Below are 14,816 nucleotides of genomic sequence, written 5' to 3'. Positions count from 1 at the left end.
CCGCGCTGCGCCGTGCCTCTGCACCGGGTGCGGGTGACGCTAGCGACGCCACTGGGCCGTGGTGAAGAGAAAGGAGACTGCGAAGAGGATGAAAAAGCCCGGTAGCATAAAGCTCAGTGGTGGAAGTGGTTATGGGAAGACAAAGAGCAGCTTTATAAAGGCCGTGAAGAGCTGTTGCAAGTGTGTCTATCTGGCTCTGGGTGAATGAAAGATATGGTAAAGTAAAGAACTGATTGGTTTATAGGAAGGGAAAGGCGCCGTAACTGTCTCACTTGTTTCCTGTGGACACCTCAACCGCGCCGTAAGGGAAAGGAGGAAGGTGGGAATGAAGGTGGAAATAGCGAAAGAGGAGCCGTAGTGGAGGGCTGCGGAGTAGTTTCGACCCCCTGGGGATCTTTAACGTGCGCTGACATCGCACAGCACACGGACGCCTCTTCGTTTCGCCTCCATCGAAACGCATCCGCCGAGGTCAGGTTCGAACCCGGGTACTCCGGCATAGTGGTCGGGCGTCTTACCACTGCACCACCCCGGAGGGGCTATAAAGTAAAGAAATTTGTTAAGAGCCAGCGTTAAGCCAGTCGTAGAAGCAGTTATGTTAAGCAACCACGAAAAGATTTATCAGCTTTGACCGAAAATTATTTGTTATTCTTTTCCCACCAGACGCGGCGGCTCTGTGGTGGAAAAACGCTCGGCTACTGTACTATGACCCTCAACATAAAATAGAGCACACAACCGATTAAAATTTCGTTTCGCGGCGAGCCCTGCTGGTGCGTGGGACACCCCTTGGCACTTGGTGTTCGCCTCACCAGCATCCCGGACGAATGAGAACTATTTTTCCACAGGCCCGTGCACTGTTTCATAACATTAATTATTATTATTAATAGCTGGTCACAGGAAGGGAAAGGCGCTGTATATATCTGTCATCTTGTTTCTGTGGACACCTGACCCACGCCGTAAGGGAAGGGATGAGGATGGGAGTGAACGTAGAAAGAGATAAATAGGAGTCGTAGTGGAGGGCTACGGAGTAATTTCGAACACCTGGAAATCTTTAACATGCGCTGACATCGCACGGCGACGCCTTTTCTTTTCTCCTCCGAATCGCAGCCGCTGGCGGACGGGGTCGAACTCGGGAACTCCAGCACAGTAGTCGGGCATGCATTTTCTCAATTTCCTCAACTCATCCGGAGGTCGAATCAATAAGGCTGCGATCACAGCACAAAAACTTTCACAAATCTGTCACAAGCTGATCAGCTAGCCCGCCATCTTTTGGTCCATTTCGATCGGCGGACCTATCGACCAATATACGTGGGGGTTGATTGACAAGTTTGTGAGAATTTTTGTGACCAAATCAGTGTTACTTCGGCTCATGCTCTTTTTAAATATTTTAGCACCCTCACCACGTGTCGCCCGGCTAGCTCAGTCGGTAGAGCATGAGACTCTTAATCTCAGGGTCGTGGGTTCGAGCCCCACGTTGGGCGCTTTTTTTATCACCTTGTCAGACTCACTGCAATTCAGTTTTATTAATGCCCTCTCGACATGCGTAACCCTTCGAACCGATTTCATGGATACATCTATAGGTTAGCATGGTTTACAAAAGTTGAACATGTTTTATTTTTTTTTCTTTATTACCAACCAGCTTTGGCATGGGGGAAGATACAAAGCGTAATGGCAAACCCGTCAGCACGTGACAGGTTTAAATTTTCTTCAGCAGCTCTAGTTTATCAAGCACTTGTTGGCTGATCAGGGAGGCCTTTGTTTTATCTCCCCCCCCCCCCCCCCCCCCACACACACACACACACACATTTTTTTTTTTTAACAATTCGCTACCATTCTCTACGCTCAGTCGGTAGAACATGAGACTTAATCTCAGGGTCGTGGGTTCGAGCGTTGGGCGCTGCATTTTATTTTTGCCTTTTTCGACGTGTTATTTCCGACTACCACGGTTTTGCAACTTTTTAGCGCACTTCTAGATGGAGTCGAGATCACCCTAATACGTCCCATGAGGAGGACAAATTGACAGTTTAATATGCTTCTCCATGTATGCAGCTCCCTGTAACAACCTACAAGCGTCCGATTTTTAAAGATATCTGTTTACGAATAAAACGAATGGTAGAATCAAGAGACTAGTAGGTACGAATAGTTGCAACGCTAAATACGATTCGTAGAACGCTTCTGTCGGTTCAACCGCACTGAAAAGTGGCACACAGATGAACATTCTATCGTTTTCATCACCAATTTAGATGAGGTACTTGCCCGATTCGATCAGAACTAATTCAAAATCCGCGTCGAGCATTGTCCCCCACAACCAGCAATATCCATAGGATCTTCACAAAAGGTCTCAATATCAAACGTCATTTTTTGTACACCCATGAGATGTCCATGCGTCCATTATTAAAAGATCATCTTTTAGTGGATATCCTCATGACCTTACCTTTGCGTGGTCGTGAAGATATCACACAGTGTACACAACTTCGATGTTATAATGTGACTTTCAGTGGACATGCATAGTTCAGCAGATTTTTACTTTAAATTTTGATTCGGACTAATGAAACATTGTTTTGGTGACACATCTAGATTGTGTTTCTAGCGGTTCGCTGCAATTTCAGGCATCGCGCACTAGCCAAACGTGAATGTTACCGCGCCGGCCTACTAAACTTTTTTTTTTTCTTTAGCTACCGAATTCCGCTGGTAAATATCAAGTAGATCTGACTGTCATATTCAAATTGTCGACTACATGAATATATGCTATTGCAAAAATGTCACAAGGTGCGAAATTTAAATTGCCGTAAGAAATTAAATAATCGAAATATCCAGTAATTTAATTGCATTTTAATGCAGTTTATTTTTCGCGCCGTGGTGTTGGATCGTGTTTGCGTAGCGTACTGTGCGTGAGCACGTGCCCGTGAGTCGAGCTTCCTGGAAATTTGACCATTTTGATGTGGTTCATTGTCTCCGGGCGCTACCGGAGAAAAACGTGGGGGTAGCTCGTTGTGCGGACCGGATAGAGGCAAGTGGAAAGGCAGGCAGTCTTCAAGTAAAGCCCTTCAATTTCATCTTCAAGACCCTGTTGTCCCTTCTCTGCCTCCTCTGCACAGCCCCCCCCCCCCCCCCCCCTTCCCACTGCGACCGAGAAAACGCGGTCCGCAGATGACTCATGTCGTAGTGCATGATAAAAACGTAGGCAGCTCGTTGCTCGTGCCGGAGAGGTTGAGGAGGACGTTGGAGAGACTTGCTGCCTGCCTAAATTCGCGATCAAGAAATAGTGCATTCTTTGTGGCGAGCGAGAAATATTAAATGCTTTACCTGCAGGCTTGTTGTATGATACATTTGTTATGAACATGAAAAATGCGTTTATTGGGCGACGCGCTGTCCCTTTCATGATATCTCGGCAACTCTACCACAAAATTAGCGCGGAGTAGCACGCCTTTTTTTTTTTTCTTTCATGGCGTCCGCGGCGTTCGTCTCGTTCCCTTCCCTGCCTCCGCTGCACAGCCACCACAACACAATAACACAATGCACGTGTTGTCCCTGCGAGCGAGAAGACGCGGTCAATTTAAGTGCAACGCGGACGTGTGTCCACAGATGACTCATGCCGTAGTACATGCCTATTGCAATACACTCAGCGGTCGCGAGTGGCGTCGTCGTATTTTGGGAACGTTTGCTAATCTTGGCGCTTCCGAGTATTGCAGCTCGCGCTTGGTGTAATAGTTATGCACACAACCAGTACATTCCTGTACAACCGGAAGCGATCCCCGGAAGCCGGAAGTGTCATTGTGCCTGGCATGCATATGTTGCATGGCTGACACAAGCTCACATCGCCTCAACCGCTCTCCGAGTTGCTGGCAGCCGCATATCGTCGCACGCGCGTCACATGGCCACATCTTCGCTGACGAAGTTGACAGCAGCAGTCATTTCAAGTTGTTAATCGCCCTGTGCATTGCCTTGTTCGTGAAGTACGCTTCTTCAAAGGTACGTACGTTTCAGCATCACCATCAGCTATACCTAAAGCACAAGCGAAGACATGGGCAGCACGCGCAGCTGCGAGGAATACTCGTGCCATGTTTTCTGCTCTTGGGGAACCCAACGAGTGTGCAGAAGTGCATAAACCAGAAATGGTAGTTGGAGAGCTAGCCCGCAATGACAGCCCGGAGTTCACCTCTGCCATGTTTGACCCAGAGTTTATTCCCGCCGCGCAAGGATCGCCTGCGTCATCGGAACCTCTAGCTTTTTCTTTAAGCGGCGAGCCATTTTGCGCGCGTCCAACGCCTAGCAAATGTGCGAGTGACATTGCTGATATTGACATAAAGTGCATTTTGTGGGAGTGGATACTAGAAGAGAACATTACGCAGAAGGCCGCGACCTCCCTGCTTAAAAAGCTGTCAAAGCATAGCTGCTTTGATTTGCCGCGCGACTGGAGAAGCCTCCTAAACACGCCCAGGTCAGCAGCACTTGCTGCGAACATCACTTTTTGCATGCCTTCATCGCAAAATGGGTTGCTGCTTTGACATTTTTTGTTCAAGATTTTTTCAGAAAAGCTCGACTGGGCTTTTATTAGCTCACTTCAGAGAATAAGATTGTTGTCTTGCCATGCGTGCGGTGCTAGCTTGTTCACACTGTATATTTTTCTGGATATTATGAAGAGTGTATGAAACTCTCTTTTCCTTTCTTGCTGTCATTACGCTCTACTTGTCCTTGTTTTCCTCTCCCTGTTCCTTTATTTCCACTGGCTGCAGCTCAGTACTCAGTTGCTTAAGTTATTAAATAGCAATTGCAGCGGCTGGCAACAATTTTTCCTTCTTTTTAGTATTTTAATAATGAACCACAGCTACTATACTGCTGTATTTGTTTCAGTGGTTGCAAGGTCAAACATGCGGTATGTTGGAACAGGGGATGATGTGCAAGCAGTTATAAAGAAATGGCTCCAACATGCTCCATGCCGTCTTAAACAGCAACAGGAAAGGCTTGCAAAACAAGGTATGAAAATTTAGCCACTATTTTGTACAAAACTGTGTGTGTACATACCAGCTAGATGCCTGTTTAAGCATGGCTTTAACAAATTTAAATGAGCGAAAGCTCAAGCGTGATTTTGCATGGTTTACCAAGGCTGTACACGGTTTGAATTAGGTGGGGCAGCCAAACTTCTAATAAAAAGTGGATGCGAGAGTGCCTTAACACCACCTTTTCATTCCGCTATTGTTTAAACTTTTATTTGGTTGGTTTTTGGGGAAAGGAAGGCACAGTATGTCTCAGTTTTTAGTGGACACTCATGCTTAATTAGGTTGAAGTCATTCAGTCCCAGCGAGGTGAAATCTGAAAATGCAGCCTGAATAGTGCAGCTTACAATCGAAAACAACTTCCAACCTTAATTGAAAAAGAAGTGAACACAAATTGTTAACTATCCTTGTTACAGAGACAACAAGTTGTGAAATTTTTACATTCCTTTAACTACGGGCATGTTAATAGGCTTATTTTCTTCGCACGTACAGGTTTTACATCCATTTTTTTTTCACTGTTATATAGCTGTAAGTTCTGTTGCCAGCTTTCAGACAAGTTTGTTTTGTGCATGCGGCCTTTTTTTGTGACTATTTATTTTCTGTTACCTGTAAATTTCTTAATGCCCCACTTTATTGTTCACTTCATCTGTCATATTTTCCAGGAGGCAAAAGCACGGACGCAAACTGAAACCCATGAAGACGGGAAGGTGTTTGAAAGCTTGGAGTTCTTTTGTGAATAAAACTATAATTCACGCTATGTGTTTTGCTCAACAGCTATCCCTAGCTCCGTTGAAAGTGCATGCTTGTACATCTTGGCAATGTCCATGCAATGTCCAGAGACTGATTTGGCAATGTCCTCTAGACATCATAATGAATGTCCATGTGGACGTCCACTGTGAGGCAATAGGGACATCTCTGGAATATCCACTGGACCAATTGTGGGTATTTGTGGAGATCCTCTGAATATTAAATATTTTGAGGGGTGCATTTTATGGACATCTCCTGGATCTGATATGGTTGTCTGGGGTCTACGACCAACGAGAAGCCGCGGTGTGTAGATCGAGTCACTGAAAAATTGACTCTAGCGGTGTGATTCTGGCGGCACCATCTGATGAATATCCGCGGAACGTGTAAGAGAACAGGGTGGCGGTGCGCTACATCGAGCACCCTACCAATTCGGAACAGGGAGGCCGCAATTGCTTAGCTCTGATATGGCCATATGGCTCTGATCCAGGCCGGTAATACGTCATTGGCCTGGGCCAAGGAGGTCGTCGAGCGCCATCGAGCGACGACCACTCCTGGGACGGCTTGAGGAGAAGCGTCCTCTCACGAAGAAAGAATACTCCAATTTCTCCTCAATAAAGTTCCCACCTCCTCCTCGACTGCTTCAGCAATAATGAACGCAGTAAACGTTTTTTTTTTTTTTTGCACGAAATACGGAGATGTTTGGCGACATCTGCTTTTGCCCGCCGGAAAAAATTTCGTTGAATATATCCTTCCGCGGCGTATGCTTTCGTCTTTCTGTCTCCATTTTATATGCACGTACCCTGCAATAAATGCTGATGGCATTTTAATTCAAGCAGCGACAGTATCTCGATCGTCGTCTGCGCTGTTATAGTTCTGCTCTGCTTTACCCGTAGAGAGCAGAGTGCAGAGTCACATACTGGCACACCTGGGCTGAAGCCGTGCCGTGATGAAGTGTGCTCCTTGGTCTCGTGCGGGTGTTTTTCCTGTTAACCGCACCGTCATCATGAAACACTGTTTCATCCGTGACGAGAAGGTATGTAGGTGACCAGATAGGGTCAGCATGCTATGCGCTATGCGTTTTTCAATACTCCAGTCGTGGAAACAGGCCACCTGCGTTAGTCCATGCAGCAGATAAACTTTGCGCGGCTGCAGACCTTTCTTTTTAAAGCTGACAGTAGAGGCTGAGAGGCGCACGCACACACACGCACACGCACGCACGCGCGCGCACACCCACACACACACACACACTCGCACGCGCACACACACACACACACACACACACACACACACACACACACACACACACACACACACACACACACACACACACACACACACACACACACACACACACACACACACACACACACACACACACACACACACACACACACACACACACACACACACACACACACACACACACAAATGCAGAGAGAGAGAGAGAGAGAGGCGATGTTCATTGCCTCGATCGGGACAAAGGAAGTTTTGATACAAATAAAGAAATGGGTGTTCAGTGAATGCAAGAATTGGTTTGCATACCGGTCTACAGACCGTTTTATAACCCTTGGAGAAACCGGGGAAGTCCTCAACAGTTTCTTAAGCTATGGGAGCAGGCAGCTCCCCAATATAGCAGCATCCTTCGCCCCTTTGTAAAATCGTGTATAGCGATGTTGAGGAATGAACAGTATGTCATGCGGTCTCTGCGTCCAAAAGAGGACGGATTGCATTGGACCGATGTGAATCAAATTTTATTGGCTGATATCTTTGTTCAGAACCGTTCGCTCCAACCGAAAGATGAAATTCTGGCTTCAGAGCATGCGGTTCGCTCATCGTTGCATTGGGATGCATTCAAATTCTATTGGTTGATCAGTGATGGTTCCAGCACACTATGAAATCAGGGATGGACAGCAGCGAATTGGCCATTGTTCTCAGTCTGCATTTAGATCACAGGTGCCAGCAATAACCAGTGGGGCGGCCCCTTAAGGACTATCTCGTGCCATGCAAGAGAGCTTTGCCGCAATCTGCATTTGTTTGGCAACAAATATTTTTACCGCCACCAACGCAGTGCATGGTTGCCGTGTGGAGGTACAGTATATCAGGCGTAAAGAGTATAAAATGCCGCTATGCACAACTTTTCTATAGTTGACTTCATTGAAGACAGAGGTTGCCCACATAGCTTGAGGACCCATCCGATGACCAGCCACTTCAGTAATCATGCCGACGCACAGGCACGATCACTGTCTGTACACAGAGACAATGAAAGTGTACGTGAAAGGCAGGTGAGCAAGTGTAACTTTTATAAGCGACCGCAATGGTGATCGACTGAAAAACTTTATTCGGACATAAGGGAGATGATGTGTGCTTAGAAAGGCCGCTTCCAGTTGCCACCTTGAGTTTTATGAACGAGTGTCTAGCTTGTCAAAAAATAACCGCGGAACGACGGCACAATGCAGCATTGTGCTATGTGCTCTTACAGTGATTGGCATAAACAGTGCAGTGTCCTGTATGGGTGTAAGCTAGGCGATGTAAGCCTTCATGTGATGGACTGCAGTGTGGCTAAAGCATGTCACTGAACTTTATAAACATATGTGGTACTTCTTGTTAATGACAAGTTGCACACACAAAAAAGACAGAGGAAAAGAACAAAGCAGATGAAAACAGTGCAAATCTTCTAAAAATATATGGTACTGCTTATTTATGCAGGTCTAAACACAGCTGTTGAATACTTAATTTTTGTTAGCAGAAGCCTAAACCTTTTTTGAGTTAAAGTGCTAGCGTTTTTACCATACAAGAAATTGGTGCAGTCTGTGCTAACTGAATGAAGTTGTAAATATTTTGAGGATCTTTAGTTGCATGGCTCCATTGTGTACAAAAAAAAAAAAGCTAGCATTCACGTGCACAGGTCCCAATGTGGTTTAATAATATGATGAAGCTTTTTTCATTGAAAGGAGTGCCGTACCATCATAAACATGAGCTCGAAATTGTAGGATTTTGATGCAGCCCAATTAATGCTTTCCTGGTTAGTCTTAGTGTTATGATGGAACATATGCTCTTTCTCATCACATCATTTTAGGAGTCAATCTTTGTCTTTTAGAGATGAGCACTTATGTATAGCACCTTTTATAGTTCCTTTTTCTAGCATTAGCTATATGCATGTTTAAGGTAACCACAGCTGAAAAACATTAAAATAATTCCTTATCATAGAAAAACTGCAACTGGATAGCTCCCATGTAGTTCTGGTGACTAACCTGCATAATGAGGGAAGAATGAACATAAATCAGAAACATGTGTTCCTTCCTGCAGCTTTTTCGAGTGTAGCAGGCAGCTGACCTTGGCAGTGCAGAGATAAATGGGGCTAATGATGGTCTCTATGACTAACCGGGGTGTAATGGCAAGTTTGTAATGAGCAAGGTGTGGTGCCACCACACTTCATTACAAAACAGTCCTGACTGCAGATTTAGGAGCGTAAGACTGGGGTGCAGTGCATTTAGCAAATACTTTCAGGCTATGAATAATGGCTTACCAATAGCAGCTCCAGCCCTCCTCCACCTTCCTAAAAAAAAAATGTAGAGCTAAGGTTGCTAGCTTATCGTATGAATCAGCAAAAGCTGATTTGCATCGGCTAATTAGCCTTACACTTTCAACGGCAGACATGACTGCTGTTTACTTGATTGTAGAGCAGAAACTTTCAGGCTGACCAGAATGCATGAAATAGAACTGAAGACAAGGCAACGAGCCATGAAAAAGAAAATGAAGGGATAATATTAAGAGAAGGGAACAGAACAAGGTTGGCAAGGAAATAATGCAAGTTAATATCACCCAAGCTGAAGTCAAGAACAAGTAGACTTGGGCAGAGCAGGACAGAATACTGATTATTCCTCTCAATAAGGAAGATGATTCAAAGTTTAGTTATAACAGGGCAGCAGAGTGCAGATGAGTGAGGTTGGGAAAATGGTGGAGATGCAGTAGTTGCAGCGGGTGCAAGACAGCAATAATTACATGTTATTGTAAGACATCTTCTCCTACAGTAAGCACAGCTATTATAGGCGTATGTCAATAATGAATGTGATGAGTGGTTGCATTATATATAGTCTTAGCACAATTTTTCGTTCCATGTAAAGTTGGATGCAGTGCCTAACAGGAAGGCAATAGAGAAAGAGCAGCTCAAAAACTGCCCAGGGAAATATGAAGATGCATGTTATTGTGCCCATTTCTTCAACACACGTAACTAGACCTAGACGGTCTGCACTTTCCCGTCACATGAAACAGCATTTAAAGCTTTGCTGAAAAGTATGTAGTAAAAGCAAGAGTAATCATTATAACCATTCTCATAAGATCATGAAGAGCACGATGACCTTAGGATGCGAATACAATATTGCATACTTTATGCTATTGTTATTAATTTATTTCCAAGTTGGGCTTGTAGCTTAGTCATTGCTACTATTTTTACCACTCTGGGCAAAATTACCATCTCACGTGCATTTGTGCAATACCTGTGAGCAATATTATGTCTTTCAGGTAAATATGAATTCATCAGTTTTAGTTCATTTAGTTCTGTGAAAGTATGTTCTTCTTAGCAGTCACAGTGTTTTGCTTTTTCTTGCTGAAGAAATAACTACAATCACAGTTCTTCTCCGTAGTTCTTTTCTACTCCTCCTAGCAATGTAAATATATACCAAGTCTTCGTCCTTCTACTCCCAACTCCTTCGCTCTGCGGCATTTCTTCCTGGGTGGAGCGGGCGTCGATGCAGCCGAGGATTCGTCCAGCGGCACCCGAGCCCCACCTATAACAACTGACAGGGGGTAGCGGCTTCTACTGTAAGAAGAAATATGCGCTGACCCCAGAAATGAAAACTGCGCTGAACAGTCAACCTTAACCTTTTTCTACTATTGCTAATTGTAGTAGATGATGTAGCAGGTGCTAAACATTGACATAGTGGCATTCCCCAAAGACACCTCAGTGTTAAAAGAAATGTAGAAGGACAGGGATGTGAAATGAAAAATTTGATGAGATTGATTGATTGAACGTCCTTTATTGAATAGGAAGGCTCATGAACGACTCTAAAGCACGGTGGCATATCTCATCTACTCTGGAATTGCCCTGCTTTTTCTACTGGACGCCCTGAGATCGAACCCTACCGCCTGAACTACCACTCCCTTCTATAAAACTGATGCTAACACACAAATGATATTTACCAAGTATGGCTCCCTTAGTGGCCTGGTCAGAGCAATAAGGCTTTGCGCAGAGGCAGGGTCGTATCCAATGAAGTTTAGCGACTATTGTTATTTGCAACTTTGGTGAGAAAAATGAAAAAACAAACAAACAAAGTTAAAAAAGAAAAAAACTCATGAAAGCTTTACATAAAAGAGACACGAGTTGGAGCACTGAGCAAGAAATTTCTGTGCGTGGTAGATGTAAACATAGGGCCTTTTGTTTGTTGGGTCTGGTTTGAGTTGTTCAAGCCTATTTTGGCAAGGAATTGATAGGAACATTCTCATCTGTTGTGGGGCCAAGCTTACAATGAGGAGAATTGATTAAGGTAAAAAGAGAAAGAGTGCTTTTTGTGCCAGAAAATACTTTTGAAAACAGCCCCAAACAAGTGACATGAAAAACCGCAGAATGAGAGGGAAGAAAATGGGGACATTTTTTTCACACTGAATTTTTGCAACACCTCAAATGATAATCGATACGAGAAGTTTGTCAAGCTAGACGAAAATGTTATAAATTGTGACGAGCAGGAACTTATTTCATATTAAAGCAAACAGCATATCAGGCCATTAGCAATATTCGGAGGCGAACGAAAACGACTAGAAATCAAACTAAAGATATACTGCACTGAAGGCAGAAAATAAAATAGAAGGCATGGAAGAACAGGGAAAAGACGAGCTAGTTGATGCTGTAGCTGAGGTTGAAAAAGGTATCACAATTGATGTGATTAAAGTAGCTGTTGAGGGTGGCCGGACTTTTGACGGAGCGACAAGCTCAAAAATTCGTCTGAAAACCGCATCGACCGCATCACGATGAGACCTGTTGGAAACTGAATCGCGCCAAATATCTGGTTTCCTCCCCTTCTGTCTATTTGGCGCTTAAAACTAATCAACGGCGTATTACTTACCTAATACCTTAGCTGTAATCCGACACACGGTTTCTCTCGTAGATCGCACAGCATGCCTTTCATTTTCTACCGCACTGGGCCGCATTGAAAGGGCCCCATGGGCTCTTCATGCGAATTTTTTTACTTGAGCTAACCGTGACAGATGTTGAGGTGGCAGAAAGCGTATGCGCGGAGAAACAGGATGTCGGAAGGCTGTGGTTGTAAAACTATCTCCAGATGGTGATGTATAAAAATCAGGCTTTCGTATTCATCCTAATTGCGCAGAACATATTTCCAGCTCACAGTATGTAACCTCGAAAACTTCTGAACACATAACAGACACCATAACATAACTATAGTGCCTAGAATAACATAACTGTGTACAAATTAATCAGCAACTGCGTTGTACACCTGTCAAAGATGCTAGCTCACGCTCGTTGCCGTCGATAGCTCAGTTGGTAGAGCGGTGGACTGTAGAGGTTCCGTACTATGGACATCCATAGGTCGCTGGTTCGAATCCGGCTCGACGGAGTGTTTTTTTTTTTTTCCTAATTATTTTAGTTGCTTTTGAAAACGTATGACGCACTGTTGATCCCGAGGAATGTTACGTATTTTCAGTATCACGAGGAATGCTTCGGGTTTTTCAGTATAGCTATATGTTTGTGAACGCGCATCGTAAAATGCATTGCTCGGTAGAATTCATCGCTTGTTCGAGGCGAAATGTTACACAGATATGTCATATACGACAGCCTGTCTTTTTCAAAACTCAGTTTGGATGGAATCATTAAAGTTGCTACCTACCTCGCATGATTCGACCAATGACTTCATCTAGTTTTCTGTGCCCAGTATTAAATAAGCAGTTGAGTCAATTCTTGAAATCAGCCGTTTGCTCCTTTTTCTTTCCTCGCTCATCGCACCATCTAAGACTCCTTCCTTCCTTCCTTCCTTCCTTCCTTCCTTCCTTCCTTCCTTCCTTCCTTCCTTCCTTCCTTCCTTCCTTCCTTCATTCATTCATTCATTCATTCATTCATTCATTCATAAATCTTTATTCATGAGGATGACCTGAGGCTTAGAGGGGAAGGGGTTGGGTTAGGTGAGGTAATCTAAAAACGTTGGGTGAGGTTGAGGGCGCCAGACTCCGACATGAAGTCTAGCAGGGCACTAAAAGCTTGCACTTGTGCCTGTATTGGGGGCTGTCCAGTCTTCGTAAGCCTGAATGTGGCACGGCCGGTTTCGAGGGAGAGAGCGCTTCTGTTGAGCGCGCACTCTCCCTTGAGACTGGCCGCCATGGAGGAAGGAGTTTTTTCCTTCCTCCATGCCGGCCTTGAATGTGAAACCGTCGTAGACACCCTACCGTTACTACCGTCGTTCGTCGGACAAGAACCAGAAAATGATGATGATGATGATGATGTGTCCCAAACCTTTTTCAACTGGTTCTCGCAGTCGGTTCTGGATCAGGCCTAAAACAATTACGTTCCATACAACGCTATAGTGCGTTGTTCACAAAAGTATTGCCCAGACGTTCTCGCCACCAGTGCTCAAGGCGTCGTTTTGTTGTTTTTGCTGCTTGTGTCATGCACTTCATGGCGCAGCCCGAGTGCCATCGCCAGCATGTCGTCTGTGTCCGTCATGGCTCTAAGTCAACGCCTGCGTCAACTTCATCGCCAATGCGACATGCCGAGCCAGGTACTTCTCCTTCTGCCTCCGGAAGGGATTCATTCCCGAAGAAGTAAGTTCCTTGTTCGGTATCATCAAACCGCGAACGGCTATTCTGAAACGCATTTGCAGATACTTGAGATCAGAAATTTGGAGCCAAGTACGCAGGTTCCAAGACCTTTTGCGCTCGATTTGCTTTGCGATGGACCCGACCTGGCTAGCAGAAATTAAGCTGCGTGCTGCCAGAAAAGTTGCTGCCCAGATGACTGAATTTTGGCGGGCCCTGTGTCTTCAGCAGGCTCTGACGAACAACAGAACAACGAGCAAGACGGCTGGCACCAGCAGCCTTGTGGTCCCGAATGACGTGGTATTGCCTGAAGATGTTGTATGTGTTCTAAGCAAAGGCCCCAAGTACAGTCTTGAGCCTTCAGTCCCAGCCCACGACCTGCTAGCAATCAACCGACGGATTTCAAGCCAGGCTGACCAAGAAGATCAAGAAAGGTGCCTGTTGGAAGGTGTTGAAGCTTTGACCAAAACGGTCAACACGGCGTCTACCAGGCGTGCCAAAGACCCAAACAAAAGGGTGGTGTCGTTTTTTAGGCAAAATGAACTGCGATTGCTTCAGGCAGACAAGAACGGAGGCTTTGTCGTACTACGTGATAAAGATTTCAACGAGAAGGCGGGCCAAGCTATCGCAAAGAACTTCGTCCAGGTGAAACCCAGTGCTACAAGGATCAAGACCAGAGCTGCTGCTTTGTGTAGTGACCTTGATCTGTCCAGACTCGCAAGCTCAATAACTGCATGTAAAACAAAAGCGCTGTCTGTATTCTTCACTGCAAAAACGCACAAGATGTCTATGCCTTTTAGAACAATTGTTAGCGAGAAGGGATCATGGCAGTTCTTAATAAGTAAAATGTGATGTTGGGCTAGTCGGTTCATGTCGTAAGGAAATACAAAACTGCGCAAAACTGCGACGTCATATCAGCCGTGGCCGAGAATCTTCTCAGGAAGATAAAAAGAAGTCGAAGAAGTGTGGATGAGCCGCTTCCAAAAAAGAAGATCGTGGTTGTGCCATATATTCACAAAGTGGCGCACAATGTAAAAAAAGTGGCCAAGAGGCATGGCGTCCCTGTCGTTTTTTCTGCCCCACGGAAACTCGCAGCCTTGTGCCCGAGAACCGGGAACCAAGGAGCTAGAGGCAGTGGATGCGACATAAAACATGCCGAAAAGTATGTAAAATGTGCCACTGGAGTGGTAATGAAATCCCACTCAAGTGTGGAGGCGCCTACGTGGGCCAGACAGGCCGATGCGTGAATGAACG

At 45.1% G+C, this 14,816-nt stretch overlaps 1 protein-coding gene and 2 non-coding genes across 3 annotated transcripts in view; 2 read left to right on the top strand and 1 right to left on the bottom strand.

The window, feature by feature from the left end:
* LOC146196085 (uncharacterized) overlaps positions 1–11,990 on the bottom strand; it is a 48,236-nt gene extending 36,246 nt beyond the window's left edge. Inside the window, exon 1 of the transcript XR_014706077.1 lies at positions 11,861–11,990. The gene's annotated coding sequence lies outside the window, so the exon portion shown is untranslated. The remainder of the gene's footprint in view (positions 1–11,860) is intronic.
* On the top strand, positions 1,406–1,478 carry TRNAK-CUU (transfer RNA lysine (anticodon CUU)). Its single transcript has one exon. It is a non-coding gene; the product is annotated as a tRNA-Lys (tRNA).
* A 289-nt stretch (positions 11,991–12,279) lies between the features above and the next one.
* TRNAY-GUA (transfer RNA tyrosine (anticodon GUA)) lies at positions 12,280–12,370 on the top strand. The gene is given in 2 exon segments: positions 12,280–12,316; positions 12,335–12,370. It is a non-coding gene; the product is annotated as a tRNA-Tyr (tRNA).
* Positions 12,371–14,816: the final 2,446 nt, after the last annotated feature.

This window comes from Amblyomma maculatum, chromosome 3 (genome assembly GCF_055883805.1).
Source record: "Amblyomma maculatum isolate TAMU_Amacu chromosome 3, ASM5588380v1, whole genome shotgun sequence".
Lineage (NCBI taxonomy): Eukaryota > Metazoa > Arthropoda > Arachnida > Ixodida > Ixodidae > Amblyomma > Amblyomma maculatum.
Note: the sequence above shows the minus strand (reverse complement) of the source record. Positions and strands in the feature narration are given on the sequence as shown.